The sequence below is a fragment of the Lissotriton helveticus genome (genome assembly GCF_964261635.1).
Source record: "Lissotriton helveticus chromosome 1_1 unlocalized genomic scaffold, aLisHel1.1 SUPER_1_unloc_8, whole genome shotgun sequence".
NCBI classification, from domain to species: Eukaryota; Metazoa; Chordata; class Amphibia; order Caudata; family Salamandridae; genus Lissotriton; species Lissotriton helveticus.
In genome coordinates, this window is record NW_027611725.1 from 3,027,233 (window position 1) to 3,045,498 (window position 18,266).

Below are 18,266 nucleotides of genomic sequence, written 5' to 3' on the forward strand. Positions count from 1 at the left end.
GTCTGCTGGCCTGGCCTCCCATAGACTCCTTCTTGTGTAACTATGCACGGCTTCAAGAGCATTGCACACACACATGCATTCAATAGAAGGTAGTTCTGGATACCCTGGGGGGTCAAGGTGCACAAGGAATATGTAGTCTTGGGATGTACTGTTTTCTACTCCCAAAATCAAGATACCACACAAAGCTGCTGGCTGCTTCAACCTTAAAAAAATGAATGTTTTGTGCAAGAGGCATTCCAAATGTAGAATTTGCATTCCATACATAGTTCGAACGTTCCAAATTAGAAGCGCTGTTCCAATCTACATTCTAAAGGAATTCTTTCAATTCCAAATTAGAACTCTCATTCCAAACTTAGAACATCCTTTACAAAATAGAACTGTCAATCTTAGAACTCAAATGTTATTTGAGCAAAAAGCCTGGACATTACATCATGCCTTCATTGTGACACCAAAAACACCTTCATTAACTCTATATATACCAAAGAGGTGAATGATGTCATAAAGCCTGCCAGACCCAGGGGTGTGATGTAGTACATGATGTCACAAACCTGCCAGGGTCAGGGGTGTGGTGTAGGAGATGACATCACAACCGATTGATGGGAAATGCTGATAACACTCAAGGCTGCCTTTGGGGACCAGTGATACATTATGTTGGTAGATATAGGTCCATCTTTCGCATAACATCACGGAAGCAGAAGATTGAGCGAAGGAAGTCAGTTACAATAATCGTATTATTAAGGTTTCCTGTTTTCTCTTTATTGCATACATGTTAACAGAATCTGTAAAGGCGATGGTGAGATGGGCCTAGTGTACTGCATAGGAATGCACAGCTTGTCATTCTGTTTCTTCCTATCTGCTCTGCCCATTTCACAGGTGTGATTCAGGTATTCAAATGGCAGGGTGGGATCTAAGGGTTAGAAGACACCTTACATCAGTCTTCTGCACAGACTAGCAGAGCCTGGCAACGTTCTTATGGCTGGGCTCTGAGTCTTCGTCTGTGTTAGCCTTTCTGCTGGCCTGGCCTCCCATAGACTCCTTCTTGTGTAACTACACACGGCTTCAAGAGCATTGCACACACACATCCATTCAATAGAAGGTAGTTCTGGGTACCCTGGGGGGTCATGGTGCCCAAGGAATATGTAGTCTTGGGATGTACTGTTTTCTACTCCCAAAATTAAGATATCACACATAGCTGCTGGCTGCTTCTACCTTAAAAAAAATGTATGTTTTGTGCAAGAGGCATTCCAAATGAAGAATTTGCATTCCATACATAGTTCGAACGTTCCAAATTAGAAGCGGTGTTCCAATCTACATTCTAAAGGAATTCTTTCAATTCTAAATTAGAACTCTCATTCCAAACTTAGAACATCCTTTACAAAATAGAACTGTCAATCTTAGAACTCAAATGTTATTTGAGCAAAAAGCCTTGACATTACATCATGCCTTCATTGTGACACCAAAAACACCTTCATTACATTAAATTCGATTTTGCGCAGAAACTGGAGTTTCTGATCTAAGGGGTGTTGCAAAAAGAGTAACAGTGCTGCACTTTGTGGGTTTCTCATGGACACATTTGGTCAGGTAAAACCTTATGAAACTTGTCCATGGAAAACAGCTCTGTGCTTGGGAAAAACCCAACAAAATCTGGGCAGAAAGGTGGACATCAGCTATAATTCTCCCGTGCTGAGAGGTAATTGCCTAGCAGTGCAATATTCTGCAACGTTGAATGTTTAAACAATACAGTATCGTCGATTGAAGTTATGACATTTCTGATGAGCTGGGCCTTCCTGCGTGCTGTCTGGGCAAGACTGGTCTAGAGCCAGGCATGAGCACCAACATCATATTTAACCTTGACAGCCTCCATGCTCAATAATGGACCCCATAATATATCTCAGATTATATAAGAAGAGTGGCTAGGGCTCATTTCCAGCCTCCAGGTACATGTCTGACTCCTGTTTGTGACATTTTGAGGTGTTTGGTGTCAAATTCTTTTTTTTCCATTATAGCTCCTAGATATCAGAGTCACATCAGATTTCTAGTTCTGGACCCAAGAAGACCATAGTATACCTCAGATGACATACCAAGAGTGTCTAAGACCCATTTCTGGCCTCCAGGGGTGACTTTTTGAAGTTTTTGGGTTTAAGGGGGCAAAGTGACTTTTTCCACCCAGCCCAATGTTCTCAAAATCGGGTACGATATCAGGTGTTTCCCTTGGCTGGTAGCGGAAAAAAAACTTTATATAATATCAAAGTTATATATATCACATGAAAGCATCAGAGCTGACCTTTCTAACAAGTGTATTCGTATCTTGCGCACTCAAACAGTGTCTCTGATATCCATTCTGAGCTATTTGGAAAATTAGCAAATCTTGTCAAAAAAAATTTTTGGACGATTTTTGCTAATTTTCAGTATCAACCCACCTGACTGTTTTTGGGTCCCTGTGGCCACCAGGACCCTATATTATATCTCAGGTGATATAGCAAGAGTGTCTAGGGCTCATTTCCAGCCTTCAGGTACATGTCTGAGTTCTATTTCAGACATTTTGAGGTGTTTGGTGTCAAATTAATTTTTTCCATTATAGGCCTTAGATATCAGAGTCACATCACATTTCTAGTTCTGGACCCAAGAACACCATAGTATACCTCAGATGACATACCAAGAGTGTCTAAGACCCATTTCTGGCCTCCAGGGGTGACTTTTTGAAGTTTTTGGGTTTAAGGGGGCAAAGTCACTTTTTCCACCCGAGGTCGTGGAACTCGGAGCTGGGTAAAAGTTTAGCTTGAGTGCCCTCCCCATGGAGGTCAAAAATGTTATTGCATCAAAATCATTTAAAAACTATATAGGTGTAATTGTAGTGCCCTGAATTCTATATGGCTGCATTTGCACCGTTCTAGGTATTTACAAAATGAATTTCTAACACTTTTGAAGTCTCCATGAAGTGAAAAATGACCAAGTCCAAAAACTTCACTGGTGCATCAAAGTGGTCAAAAAAGGTCAACATTGGGTTAAAATTAACAAAACATAGTGCTGCAGTGGTCCAATAGCAGGCTAAAGACATAATGAATGACACAGAATGAACAGTTTTACTAAACACTTTGAAAATTCGATTTTCAATTTCAGGGGGACAAGGTCATGGAAGTCATGGAACTCCGAGCTGGGTAAAAGTTCAGCTTAAGGGCCCTCCCCATGGAGGTCAAAAATGTTATTACATCAAAATCTTTTAAAAACTATATAGGTGTAATTGCAGTGTCCTGAATGCTATGTAACTGCATTTGCACTGTTCTGTGTGCCTCCAAAATGAATTTCTAACACTTTTGAAGTCTCCATGAAGCAAAAAGTGACTAAGTCCAAAGACCATTTGGAGCATCAAAGTGTTCAAAAACGGTCAAAAATGCATAAAAACGAAAAAAAACAAGTGCTACAGTGGCCCAATAGCATGCTAAACACACAATGAATGACACAGAATGAATAGTTGTACACATTACTTTGAAAATGCAATTTTAAATTTCAGGGGGACAAGGTCACGAAAGTCATGGAACTCCGAGCGGGCTAAAAGTTCAACCTTTCCCCCCTTAGGGAGGTCAAAATTTTAATACATCAAAATCATTTAAAAACTATATAGGTGTGATTGCAGTGTCTTGGATACATCCCACATGAATTTTAAACACATTAGGAGCATCTCTGATCAAAATAACCATAAAAATCCCAAAGCTGCATCAGTGCTTCAAAGTGCTCCAAAACGGTCAAAAATGGACGAAAATGAAAAATATTCTCCATATCTGAGTTTTTATAACATTCCTTAGATAATGTATATCTTGAATTAGTTTTAAATCCTTTTATTAAAAAGTTTCTTTTCTATGCTGCACTGGTGCAACGCCTCAAGTCTGAGAAGCTACACCAGTGCAGCCGAAGCAGCACTGGTGCAGCCGAAGCAGCACTGGTGCAACAAGAGTCAAGCTGGTAGCCTGACCTTTGACCAATCCGAGAAAAAAAAAGGTGTTTTTTTCCCTGGGCCCCTCCCCCAAACGAAAACACATTGACCTGAAGCCTAAGTGTATTCTGAGTCATAAAAAGTTTATTAGATGAAAAAATATTGTACAGGCACTTTTTTGCACAAAAAGTCACTTTTTGGCACTTTTTTGAGAGAAATAAAATAGTTTGCAGATTTTTTTTAAATCGACCGAATTAAAAAAAAATGCTCTTGTTGGATGGCTTTGGACATAAGGCCGCATAAAAAAAAGGAATTTTTCAAACCTCATGACTGTTTTCGGGTCCCTGTAGCCACCAGGACCCCATAATATATCTCAGATGATATAACAAGAGTGGCTAGGGCTCATTTCCAGCCTCCAGGTACATGTCTGACTCCTATTTGTGACATTTCGAGGTGTTTGGGGTCAAACTCATTTTTTCCATTATAGGCCATATAGCTCAGAGTCACATCACATTGAGCTCAGAGTCACATCAAATTTCTAGTTCTGGACCTAAGGACCCCTTAGTATACCTCAGATGACATACCAGGAGTGTCTAAGACCCATTTCTGGCCTCCAGGGATGACTTTTTGAAGTTTTGGGGTTTAAGGGGGCAAAGTCACTTCTTCCATCCAGCCTAATGTGCTCAAAATCGGGTACAATGTCAGGTTTTTCCCATGGCTGGAAGCTGAAAAAAAAACTTCAGATAATAGCAAAGGTAGATAGATCAAATGAAAGCATCAGATCTGAGCTTTCTAACAAGTATATTTAGGTCCTGGGTACTCACAAAGTGACTGTGATATCCATTCTGAGCTATTTGGAAAATTAGCAAATCTTGTCAAAAAAACTTTTTTTGACGATTTTTGCTAATTTTCGGTATCAACCCTCATGACTGTTTTCAGGTCCCTGTAGCCACCAGGACCCCATAATATATCTCAGATTATATAACAAGAGTGGCTAGGGCTCATTTCCAGCCTCCAGGTACATGTATGATTCCTATTTGTGACATTTTGAGGTGTTTGGTGTCAAATTCTTTTTTTTCCATTATAGCTCCTAGATATCAGAGTCACATCAGATTTCTAGTTCTGGACCCAAGAAGACCATAGTATACCTCAGATGACATACCAAGAGTGTCTAAGACCCATTTCTGGCCTCCAGGGGTGACTTTTTGAAGTTTTTGGGTTTAAGGGGGCAAAGTGACTTTTTCCACCCAGCCCAATGTTCTCAAAATCGGGTACGATATCAGGTGTTTCCCTTGGCTGGTAGCGGAAAAAAAACTTTATATAATATCAAAGTTATATATATCACATGAAAGCATCAGAGCTGACCTTTCTAACAAGTGTATTCGTATCTTGCGCACTCAAACAGTGTCTCTGATATCCATTCTGAGCTATTTGGAAAATTAGCAAATCTTGTCCCAAAAAATTTTTGGACGATTTTTGCTAATTTTCAATATCAACCCACCTGACTGTTTTTGGGTCCCTGTGGCCACCAGGACCCTATATTATATCTCAGGTGATATAGCAAGAGTGTCTAGGGCTCATTTCCAGCCTCCAGGTACATGTCTGAGTCCTATTTCAGACATTTTGAGGTGTTTGGTGTCAAATTCATTTTTTCCATTATAGGCCTTAGATATCAGTCACATCACATTTCTAGTTCTGGACCCAAGAACACCATAGTATACCTCAGATGACATACCAAGAGTGTCTAAGACCCATTTCTGGCCTCCAGGGGTGACTTTTTGAAGTTTTTGGGTTTAAGGGGGCAAAGTCACTTTTTCCACCCGAGGTCGTGGAACTCGGAGCTGGGTAAAAGTTTAGCTTGAGTGCCCTCCCCTACGGAGGTCAAAAATGTTATTGCATCAAAATCATTTAAAAACTGTATAGGTGTAATTGTAGTGCCCTGAATTCTATATGGCTGCATTTGCACCGTTCTAGGTATTTACAAAATGAATTTCTAACACTTTTGAAGTCTCCATGAAGTGAAAAATGACCAAGTCCAAAAACTTCACTGGTGCATCAAAGTGGTCAAAAAAGGTCAACATTGGGTTAAAATTAACAAAACATAGTGCTGCAGTGGTCCAATAGCAGGCTAAAGACATAATGAATGACACAGAATGAACAGTTTTACTAAACACTTTGAAAATTCGATTTTCAATTTCAGGGGGACAAGGTCATGGAAGTCATGGAACTCCGAGCTGGGTAAAAGTTCAGCTTAAGGGCCCTCCCCATGGAGGTCAAAAATTGTATTACATCACAATCTTTTAAAAACTATATAGGTGTAATTGCAGTGTCCTGAATGCTATGTAACTGCATTTGCACTGTTCTGTGTGCCTCCAAAATGAATTTCTAACACTTTTGAAGTCTCCATGAAGTGAAAAATGACGAAGTACAAAGACATCATTGGTGCATGAAAGTGTTTAAAAACGGTCACAAATGCATAAAAATGAAAAAAAACAAAGTGCTACACTGGCCCAATAGCAAGCTAAACACACAATGAATGACACAGAATGAATATATTTACAAATTACTTGGAAAATGCTATTTTAAATTTCAGGGGGACGAGGTCACAGAAGTCATGGAACTCCGAGCGCAGTAAAAGTTCAAACTTTCCACCCCTCATGGAGGTCAAAATTTTTAATTCATCAAAATCATTTAAAAACTATATAGGTGTGATTGGAGTGTCCTGATTGCTATATAGGTGCATTTACACTGTCCTGTGTGCCTCCAAAGTGACTTTCTAACACTTTTGAAGTCTCCATGAAGCAAAAAGTGACTAAGTCCAAAGACCATTTGGAGCATCAAAGTGTTCAAAAACGGTCAAAAATGCATAAAAACGAAAAAAAACAAGTGCTACAGTGGCCCAATAGCATGCTAAACACACAATGAATGACACAGAATGAATAGTTGTACACATTACTTTGAAAATGCAATTTTAAATTTCAGGGGGACAAGGTCACGAAAGTCATGGAACTCCGAGCGGGGTAAAAGTTCAACCTTTCCCCCCTTATGGAGGTCAACATTTTAATACATCAAAATCATTTAAAAACTATATAGGTGTGATTGCAGTGTCTTGGATACATCCCACATGAATTTTAAACACATTAGGAGCATCTCTGATCAAAATAACCATAAAAATCCCAAAGCTGCATCAGTGCTTCAAAGTGCTCCAAAACGGTCAAAAATGGACGAAAATGAAAAATATTCTCCATATCTGAGATTTTATAACATTCCTTAGATAATGTATATCTTGAATTAGTTTTAAATCCTTTTATTAAAACGTTTCTTTTCTATGCTGCACTGGTGCAACGCCTCAAGTCTGAGAAGCTGCACCAGTGCAGCCGAAGCAGCACTGGTGCAGCCGAAGCAGCACTGGTGCAACAAGAGTCAAGCTGGTAGCCTGACCTTTGACCAATCCGAGAAAAAAAAAGGTGTTTTTTTCCCTGGGCCCCTCCCCCAAACGAAAACACATTGACCTGAAGCCTAAGTGTATTCTGAGTCATAAAAAGTTTATTAGATGAAAAAATATTGTACAGGCACTTTTTTGCACAAAAAGTCACTTTTTGGCACTTTTTTGAGAGAAATAAAATAGTTCGCAGATTTTTTTTAAATCGACCGAATTAAAAAAAAATGCTCTTGTTGCATGGCTTTGGACATAAGGCCGCATAAACAAAAGGAATTTTTCAAACCTCATGACTGTTTTCGGGTCCCTGTAGCCACCAGGACCCCATAATATATCTCAGATGATATAACAAGAGTGGCTAGGGCTCATTTCCAGCCTCCAGGTACATGTCTGACTCCTATTTGTGACATTTCGAGGTGTTTGGGGTCAAACTCATTTTTTCCATTATAGGCCATATAGCTCAGAGTCACATCACATTGAGCTCAGAGTCACATAAAATTTCTAGTTCTGGACCTAAGGACCCCTTAGTATACCTCAGATGACATACCAGGAGTGTCTAAGACCCATTTCTGGCCTCCAGGGATGACTTTTTGAAGTTTTGGGGTTTAAGGGGGCAAAGTCACTTCTTCCATCCAGCCTAAGGTGCTCAAAATCGGGTACAATGTCAGGTTTTTCCCATGGCTGGAAGCTGAAAAAAAAACTTCAGATAATAGCAAAGGTAGATAGATCAAATGAAAGCATCAGATCTGAGCTTTCTAACAAGTATATTTAGGTCCTGGGTACTCACAAAGTGACTGTGATATCCATTCTGAGCTATTTGGAAAATTAGCAAATCTTGTCAAAAAAACTTTTTTTGACGATTTTTGCTAATTTTCGGTATCAACCCTCATGACTGTTTTCAGGTCCCTGTAGCCACCAGGACCCCATAATATATCTCAGATTATATAACAAGAGTGGCTAGGGCTCATTTCCAGCCTCCAGGTACATGTCTGACTCCTATTTGTGACATTTTGAGGTGTTTGGTGTCAAATTCTTTTTTTTCCATTATAGCTCCTAGATATCAGAGTCACATCAGATTATTAGTTCTGGACCCAAGAAGACCATAGTATACCTCAGATGACATACCAAGAGTGTCTAAGACCCATTTCTGGCCTCCAGGGGTGACTTTTTGAAGTTTTTGGGTTTAAGGGGGCAAAGTGACTTTTTCCACCCAGCCCAATGTTCTCAAAATCGTGTACGATATCAGGTGTTTCCCTTGGCTGGTAGCGGAAAAAAAACTTTATATAATATCAAAGTTATATATATCACATGAAAGCATCAGAGCTGACCTTTCTAACAAGTGTATTCGTATCTTGCGCACTCAAACAGTGTCTCTGATATCCATTCTGAGCTATTTGGAAAATTAGCAAATCTTGTCAAAAAACATTTTTGGACGATTTTTGCTAATTTTCAGTATCAACCCACCTGACTGTTTTTGGGTCCCTGTGGCCACCAGGACCCTATATTATATCTCAGGTGATATAGCAAGAGTGTCTAGGGCTCATTTCCAGCCTCCAGGTACATGTCTGAGTCCTATTTCAGACATTTTGAGGTGTTTGGTGTCAAATTCATTTTTTCCATTATAGGCCTTAGATATCAGTCACATCACATTTCTAGTTCTGGACCCAAGAACACCATAGTATACCTCAGATGACATACCAAGAGTGTCTAAGACCCATTTCTGGCCTCCAGGGGTGACTTTTTGAAGTTTTTGGGTTTAAGGGGGCAAAGTCACTTTTTCCACCCGAGGTCGTGGAACTCGGAGCTGGGTAAAAGTTTAGCTTGAGTGCCCTCCCCTACGGAGGTCAAAAATGTTATTGCATCAAAATCATTTAAAAACTATATAGGTGTAATTGTAGTGCCCTGAATTCTACATGGCTGCATTTGCACCGTTCTAGGTATTTACAAAATGAATTTCTAACACTTTTGAAGTCTCCATGAAGTGAAAAATGACCAAGTCCAAAAACTTCACTGGTGCATCAAAGTGGTCAAAAAAGGTCAACATTGGGTTAAAATTAACAAAACATAGTGCTGCAGTGGTCCAATAGCAGGCTAAAGACATAATGAATGACACAGAATGAACAGTTTTACTAAACACTGAAAATTCGATTTTCAATTTCAGGGGGACAAGGTCATGGAAGTCATGGAACTCCGAGCTGGGTAAAAGTTCAGCTTAAGGGCCCTCCCCATGGAGGTCAAAAATTGTATTACATCAAAATCTTTTAAAAACTATATAGGTGTAATTGCAGTGTCCTGAATGCTATGTAACTGCATTTGCACTGTTCTGTGTGCCTCCAAAATGAATTTCTAACACTTTTGAAGTCTCCATGTAGTGAAAAATGACGAAGTACAAAGACATCATTGGTGCATGAAAGTGTTTAAAAACGGTCACAAATGCATAAAAATGAAAAAAAACAAAGTGCTACACTGGCCCAATAGCAATCTAAACACACAATGAATGACCCAGAATGAATATATTTACAAATTACTTGGAAAATGCTATTTTAAATTTCAGGGGGACGAGGTCACAGAAGTCATGGAACTCCGAGCGCGGTAAAAGTTCAAACTTTTCACCCCTCATGGAGGTCAAAATTTTTAATTCATCAAAATCATTTAAAAACTATATAGGTGTGATTGGAGTGTCCTGATTGCTATATAGGTGCATTTGCACTGTCCTGTGTGCCTCCAAAGTGACTTTCTAACACTTTTGAAGTCTCCATGAAGCAAAAAGTGACTAACCGCTATATGTATCAAGCTATTTAGCATTCGCAAAGGCCGAAATTCTGCGAATTTCGGCCTTTGCGAATGCTAAATAGACAAATGGTATGTATCAAACAAGTTTGATGCAAAATAAGGAATAGCAAAATTTGCTAATCCTTATTTTGCGATTGCACTTAAGGAATTGCAAATTTTGCGATTCCTTAAATGCAATGTATCAAACAAATAATATGCAAAAAATGCCATTAAGGATTAGCAAATTACCACCAACTTCTAGTTGGTGGTAATTTGCGAATTCTTATCAAAAAGCTTTTTTGAAAAAAACCAAAGGTGCCATATGACGCCCATACATGCCCTTAGGGCATGTTTGTGCGCCATATGCCCCCAAATGTCTTTTTCAGGGGTGCAGCAGGGTGTTCTTGAGACACCCCTGCACCCTTGGAAAAATCCCTAATTTGCGATCAGCAAATTGCTAATTGCAAATTGCACTTTCATTCCTATGGGCCTCCTGGCCCATGAAAATGAAGGGGTAATTTGCGATTAACAATTTGCTAATCTCAAATTAGGAATGCTAAGGAATCGCTATTGGAAAGCTATTTTGTACATACATACCGTTTTGCATTTCCTAAATAGCGATTCCTTAAAATTCGCTATTTAGGAAATGCAAAATGGTTTGTTGATACATATAGCGGTAAGTCCAAAGACCATTTGGAGCATCAAAGTGTTCAAAAACGGTCAAAAATGCATAAAAACGAAAAAAAAACAAGTGCTACAGTGGCCCAATAGCATGCTAAACACACAATGAATGACACAGAATGAATAGTTGTACACATTACTTTGAAAATGCAATTTTAAATTTCAGGGGGACAAGGTCACGAAAGTCATGGAACTCCGAGCGGGGTAAAAGTTCAACCTTTCCCCCCTTATGGAGGTCAAAATTTTAATACATCAAAATCATTTAAAAACTATATAGGTGTGATTGCAGTGTCTTGGATACATCCCACATGAATTTTAAACACATTAGGAGCATCTCTGATCAAAATAACCATAAAAATCCCAAAGCTGCATCAGTGCTTCAAAGTGCTCCAAAACGGTCAAAAATGGACGAAAATGAAAAATATTCTCCATATCTGAGTTTTTATAACATTCCTTAGATAATGTATATCTTGAATTAGTTTTAAATCCTTTTATTAAAAAGTTTCTTTTCTATGCTGCACTGGTGCAACGCCTCAAGTCTGAGAAGCTGCACCAGTGCAGCCGAAGCAGCACTGGTGCAGCCGAAGCAGCACTGGTGCCCCCTGGCTGCTCTCTGTGCTTGGTCCCCCTGGCTGTGCCTGGTCCCCCTGGCTGCTCTCTGTGCTTGGTCCCCCTGGCTGTGCTTGGTCCCCCTGGCTGCTCTCTGTGCTTGGTCCCCCTGGTTGTGCTTGGTCCCCCTGGCTGCTCTCTGTGCTTGGTCCCCATCACTGTGCTTGGTCCCACTGGCTGCTCTCTGTGCTTGGTCCCCCTGGCTGCTCTCTGTGCTTGGTCCCCCTGGCTACTCTCTTTTCTTGGTCCCCCTGGCTGCTCTCTGTGCTTGGCCCCCCTGGCTGCTCTCTGTGCTTGGTCCCCCTGGATGTGCTTGGTCCCCCTGGCTGCTCTCTGTGCTTGGTCCCCCTGGCTGCTCTCTGTGCTTGGTCCCCCTAGCTGTGCTGGGTCCCCCTGGCTGCTCTCTGTGCTTGGTCCCCCTGGCTGTGCTTGGTCCCCCTGGCTGCTTTTGGTCCCCCTGGCTGCTCTCTGTGCTTGGTCCCCCTGGCTGCTCTCTGTGCTTAGTCCCCCTGGCTGTGCTTGGTCACCCTGGCTGCTCTCTGTGCTTGGTCCCCCTGGCTGCTCTCTGTGCTTGGTCCCCCTGGCTGCTCTCCGTGCTTGGCCCCCCTGGCTGTGCTTGGTCCCCCTGGCTGTGCTTGGTCCCCCTGGCTGCTCTCTGTGCTTGGTCCCCCTGGCTGCTCTCTGTGCTTGGTCCCCCTGGCTGTGCTTGGTCCCCCTGGCTCCTCTATGTGCTTGGTCCCCCTGGCTGTGCTTGGTCTCCCTGGCTGCTCTCGGTGCTTGGTCCCCCTGGCTGCTCTCTGTGCTTGGTCCCCCTGGCTGCTCTCTGTGCTTGGTCCCCCTGGGTGTGCTTGGTCCCCCTGGCTGCTTCCTGTGCTTGGTCCCCCTGGCTGTGCTTGGTCCCCCTGGCTGCTCTCTGTGCTTGGTCCCCCTGGCTGCTCTCTGTCCTTGGTCCCCCTGGCTGCTCTCTGTGCTTGGTCCCCCTGGCTGTGCTTGGTCCCCCTGGCTGCTCTCTGTGCTTGGTCCCCATGGCTGCTCTCACTGCTTGGTCCCCCTGGCTGTGCTTGGTCCCCCTGGCTGCTCGCTGTGCTTGGTCCCCCTGGCTGTGCTTGGTCCCCCTGGCTGCTCTCTGTGCTTGGTCCCCCTGGCTGCTCTCTGTGCTTGGTCCCCCTGGCTGTGCTTGGTCCCCCTGGCTGCTCTCTGTGCTTGGTCCCCCTGGCTGCTCTCTGTGCTTGGTCCCCCTGGCTGCTCTCTGTGCTTGGTCCCCCTGGCTGTGCTGGGTCCCCCTGGCTGCTCTCTGTGCTTGGTCCCCCCACCTGTGCTTGGTCTCCCTGGCTGCTCTCTGTGCTTGGTCCCCCTGGCTGCTCTCTGTGCTTGGTCCCCCTGGTTGTGATTGGTCCCCCTGGCTGCTCTCTGTGCTTGGTCCCCATCACTGTGCTTGGCCCCCCTGGTTTCTCTCTGTGCTTGGTCCCCCTGGCTGCTCTCTGTGCTTGGTCCCCCTGGCTACTCTCTTTGCTTGGTCACCCTGGCTGCTCTCTGTGCTTGGCCCCCCTGGCTGCTCTCTGTGCTTGGTCCCCCTGGCTGTGCTTGGTCCCCCTGGCTGCTCTCTGTGCTTGGTCCCCCTGGCTGCTCTCTGTGCTTGGTCCCCCTGGCTGCTCTCTGTGCTTGGTCCCCCTGGCTGTGCTGGGTCCCCCTGGCTGCTCTCTGTGCTTGGTCCCCCTGGCTGTGCTTGGTCCCCCTGGCTGCTCTCTGTGCTTGGTTCCCCTGGCTGCTCTCTGTGCTTAGTCCCCCTGGCTGTGCTTGGTCCCCCTGGCTGCTCTCTGTGCTTGGTCCCCCTGGCTGCTCTCTGTGCTTGGTCCCCCTGGCTGTGCTTGGTCCCCCTGGCTGCTCTCTGTGCTTGGCCCCCTGGCTGTGGTTGGTCCCCCTGTGTAGGAGAGTAGGGTCTGCTATCCTATGGTCACCCCAAATTTTTGCTTTTTGCTTCACTGGTTTTCGACTACTGAGGCTGTGGGCCTGCTGATCAGACCCCCAGCCTGCTGTTCTCTCACTAAATTAATGACACATGTGCTATAGGCACATACCAATTGGAAATGGACTCCTTGTCAGCCCCTGTAGAATGCACTATAGGTGCACAGGGCACAGGAGCCACTAAGGCCTACCAGGGGCTGCAGCATATCTTTTGCCACCCCTGGCTGGTTCTTAAATTGACACAACTGGCTGATCACTCAGCTGGGGTAAGGTGGTGTACACACCCCTTGCTTAGATATAGTATACCTATGTCTAAACCTATATCTGGACACATGTAAACCTGTGAGCCACTCCTATAGACAGGCCTCACCAATCCTGGAGGCTGGGTGCATGGTTTTTATGTGAGATGGAGCTCTAGCATGAGCTGAGCCTGTCTGCAGCCGTCGGGAACAAATCCCTAAGCTGTTTCAGGATAATGCCATACCATATACTATTAAGTGCCTTATAATCCTCGCGGTTATTTAGCAACTCTGGTTTGGCTTTATCAAAACATGTCGTGTAAGGTGTCATACGCTTTGGAATACCATCCCCTCGCCAGTTCTGGCGACGGGGATGGCATTCCACCCCTCTAGAGGGGTAAGACATGTTACTTCACTTTAATGCGGTTGATTTCTCCAAAGGCCTTAAGATCCACAAAATGGATGCCTCTGCCACAGACAAATGTCTGGACCCCTGGAGCTGACCGAAACCCAGTCAAGGGGGTCCTGGACAAAGGGTTTCCTGTCACAGGAGGGTGTCACCGCCCTCCAGACAGGAGATAGTGTATTGTAGCAGGGAGGTTTGAAAGAAACCAGACACTGCCTGGGGCGCACAAGGCTGCCCCTTGCATAATCCGGCCAAACCGGTTCTGGGGCACTCCAGCCCTCGTGCCAGGGCGGCCTGGATCAAAGGAAGGGGGTGTATCCACCCACTTCCTGGGTCCCACCCATAGGAGGGGACCTAGCAGGTAATCACGCCCACCAGATTCGAATAAGAGTGGGAGCAGTGCCAATGCACATCAGATTTCCTGGAAGAAACATTTGAAACGATATTCTGGACCCTTCGCCCTCCGTCTCAACGTGGAAGCCCGAAGAATCTCCCTTGTGGTCAAGGAGTGACCACCCTGCAGCAGCAGGCACCATCCAGCCCTCGACGTCTACTTAGTTGCAGTTCCCGCCGGAACTCGAGCGACTGAGATCGACGAGATCAAGCCTGCCCAGCTTCTAACAGCCCGATCCACAGTCCCTGCAAAGCTGAGACCCGTGGAGGCGACCGGAAGCGTGGGGCACGCCATCTTGAAGTGACCACGAGACGCTGACCGTGCAGCCCACGAGTGACCCTCGAAGCTGTACACCGGGGTTTGAGAAGCCCCCACCCTGAGCTACTCCTGAGCCGAAGTTCAGCCCTCCACACTCGACGAGTGCTGCGTGGGGCCCTTTGGCACGATTTGGCTCAACGCGTTGGCCCGGTCACTTGCCAGCTGGCTTGTGGTCCCTGTGCCGACGAACTACAAAAGAAGACTCGTGATTCTGGTTGCTCCAGATCCACACCAGCTCCCCTGAAAGGGAGCCCCGACTCTGACCTTCCTGGCCCGAGTGAGACGCCATCTTCCAATCCCGCGTGGATTGCTCTTACCAAGGCTTGTTTGCTCCAAACCGGAAGCCGACTGCACCGACGGTGAGAGCCTGCGTGGGACAGATCGTGACCTACTCCTGGACGTCGCAGATGCCCCAGAGCCCACGTGACAGCGAAGAGAAGCGCCTCGACGACCACCTGATTGCGCCCGACATTGCCTGGTTCCGTCCTGGTTCCACCCTGGTCACTGCTGAGTGACCCAGACTCTGTCCCCTCTGCTTTCAGGTACTCTACAACTTGAGTCCACCCTTGGACTCCACCGGACACTTCATCTTCACCCTGCCTGCAGCCCTTTCAGCTTCAAGCACCAAGAGCCTGCGTGTCAAAACCCGACGCCACTTCGACCCTGTGCACCCACTTCCTGTGGGTGAGGTAACTTTGCTCCGCCGGTGTTCCCACACTGGTGCACACCTCTAGGGTCTGTGTGTTAAGTTTTGTTCCTCTAGGTTCAGCGGAAGTGTCCTTAAACTTTAACTATTTGACTTTTACGCACCATTGGTTAACATTGGTGCATGCGTGCGCTTTCCGCACATCTCCCGAATCCCGAGGGCCATTCCCGACTTCAGCATTGCTTGTCCTGACTGCTCCCAGCGATTCCCTAGGCCCTAGGCCTAACCACTGTTCGAGTGGCCTCTCTTATACCACTTGCTTAGTATATGGTTTGAGTGGCCCCCTGCCCTCATCCATAATTGTGCAACTTTGTATGTTTAAACAGTGCTTTTGATTTAACGCTTGTGCCCCTTTATTCATAAAGAATACTGGGGATTGTTTTTAGTAATAAACACATATATTTTTATAATATATACTTGTGTGGTGTCCTTTCATTTGGTATTACAGGATTGTATGTGGTAAAACAGCTCGCTTAACACGACCTCTTAAGTTAAGCCTTTAGGCTGCTTAGTCCATGCTACCCCTAGGATAGCTTGTCTAATAAGGTTGACTTACAACCAGACACCATAAGGGGATTGTTTGGTCAGGTAGTAGGTGGTTCCAGAATTGGAAACATCCCCTACCAGGCCAACTTCTCACATTGGTGAGCAGCGGTGCGGATTTGAGCTTGCTGTTGTTTTACCATTGCAATCTTTATATCAAATTGAAAGATCACATCAAGTACCTCTAGGTACATATAAAATCAAAAGCTTAGCATATTAAGTTCTACTGAACTTAGTAGTTGTAGGTTGAAGGGAGAAGCACACCCCTGACTACAACTCACTAGCAAGGTCCAGTAGGAAAACACTTAGTGTAGGTAAGTGCACCACTTACACCTCACTAGTAACCATGTCTGACACAGGAAAGGCCTCAGGGTCTAGTCCTGTGACAGTTGACCCTACCCAGGCAACTTTTGGATATGACAAACTAACCCGCAGAGACTTGATTGCCTTGTGCAAAGCAAGAGGGTTAAAAAGGGGCAGAAGCCCCACCTGCCTAATCCTGGTAGAAATCCTAGAACAGGATGACTTAGAAAAGGCAAAAGCAGCTTCCCTAGATACAGGAACTGGAGGGAACCCCCCTGTAGTTGATCCCCCCTGAAGAGGAGGATGATGATGACTTGGATGAGGACTCAGATGGTGGGGACTCACAAGTACAGGATCAGGGTAGCCAGGTTCCAGTTGGTAGGCTTAGCCAGGCCAACTTGGACCTACTGGGGAATGGAGAGGGCCAGCACCTCCCCAGAACCCAACATGTGATTCTCCCAGGCAACAGAAGAGTGAGATCTCCCTCAGGAGACTCTCATCTTTCTAGTGCCTCCAGAGAATCAGAGAGAGGCATGAGTGCTTCTCAGAAAGCTGAGCATAGGGCTAGAATGAGGGCTGTCAGACTCCAGATAGAGAGAGAGGAGGTAGCCCTGAGTCAAGCTAAGCTTACCTTAGCTCAGGCTAAACTTGCCTTGGCAAGAGAGCAGAAATTAAGTGGCTTAGATGTCACTGGTTTGAACAGAGGGGTCCCCCACTTATATGGAGTCGGTACGAAAAAAGGGAAATCAACACATAATTCAAAAGGTTTAGAAAGAAAGGTTAATCAAAAAGCGTTCTGGAAATGCATTGTTTTATTCACTATGCATCCATATCGTCACAGTCACGTAATTCATTTGTGAATATCAGAATACACACTCAATTTGTCATAGGTTTATGTGCCCATAGGGAGAAGGAAAAGGGAAAGGAAGGTAGTAAAGTTAGCATAGAATTGTGACTCACTATACATTTAATAGAAACAAAATTACATTGAAATTCATGTATGAGTTCAAAAATGATCCCTATCCACAACAGGGTCATATACAATGTCCGCAATGTCAGGTGCTTGTTCAGAAAGTTCAAGCTCCTATAAAGCCGTGTATATCATGCTGGTACTAGGAGTTGAAGAAGGGTAGAGGAACAGTCTACGTTTCGACCCAGGAATCGATGTAGGATAGTTGGTCCTTACACAGAGGGTCTTCTTCAGGACATACGGGGTGGGGGGATGGGCAAGCCTCCTAGGGTAAAAGGAGAGCAGAGTCAGACTTTACTTAGTGTAGGGCAACAGTGTCCCTAAGATAACCGTAGCGGGGAAATGACAGGCCGCCCGGGAACAGCGTTAAAAACATACTGAGGACTATAGAGGTTGTCTGTGAGGACTGTTACCTGCTGTGTATTGCAAGTAAGCGTATGACCAGCACGGTCATAAACAAATCGTAGGGTTACGGATTGCGGAAATCTAAATTTCAATCGGTGTGATCCAAATCTAAAGAGGAACATAAGAATTTTTTAAAAAATTTTTTTTAAAAAATATATTGATCACCACTCAGAGCAAACCAAACTGCTATTAACTCTAAGCCAACTATATCCGGTCATACCTTAGTTAGAAATATCAAGTAGTGCAGAGAGGAACTATCCTTGTGTGTCAGAAACGGCTCAACTGATTTCCGAGTCCGTATCTAAAGTAAAGAGAACAAGTGGAGACTGATTTGATAAATGAGCTGCCCCACCGTAAATGCTGGCAGATGTCCAAAAAGAGGGGGGTTGTGTTAGGTCTTACCCATGAGAGCCGGTCCTTCAGCGTGGGACGGGTGTCTCAGAGGAGCGACTCCAAAGTGCTACTGCCTGGAGGGGGCGGGGGTTGGGGCGAGCATGAATAACTTCGCCGTCGTCTCTGAGTTAAAAGAGTGAATCGGCGATTAATAATAAAGTAAACAAGGTTTTGTGGGGGAGAGCGTAATAG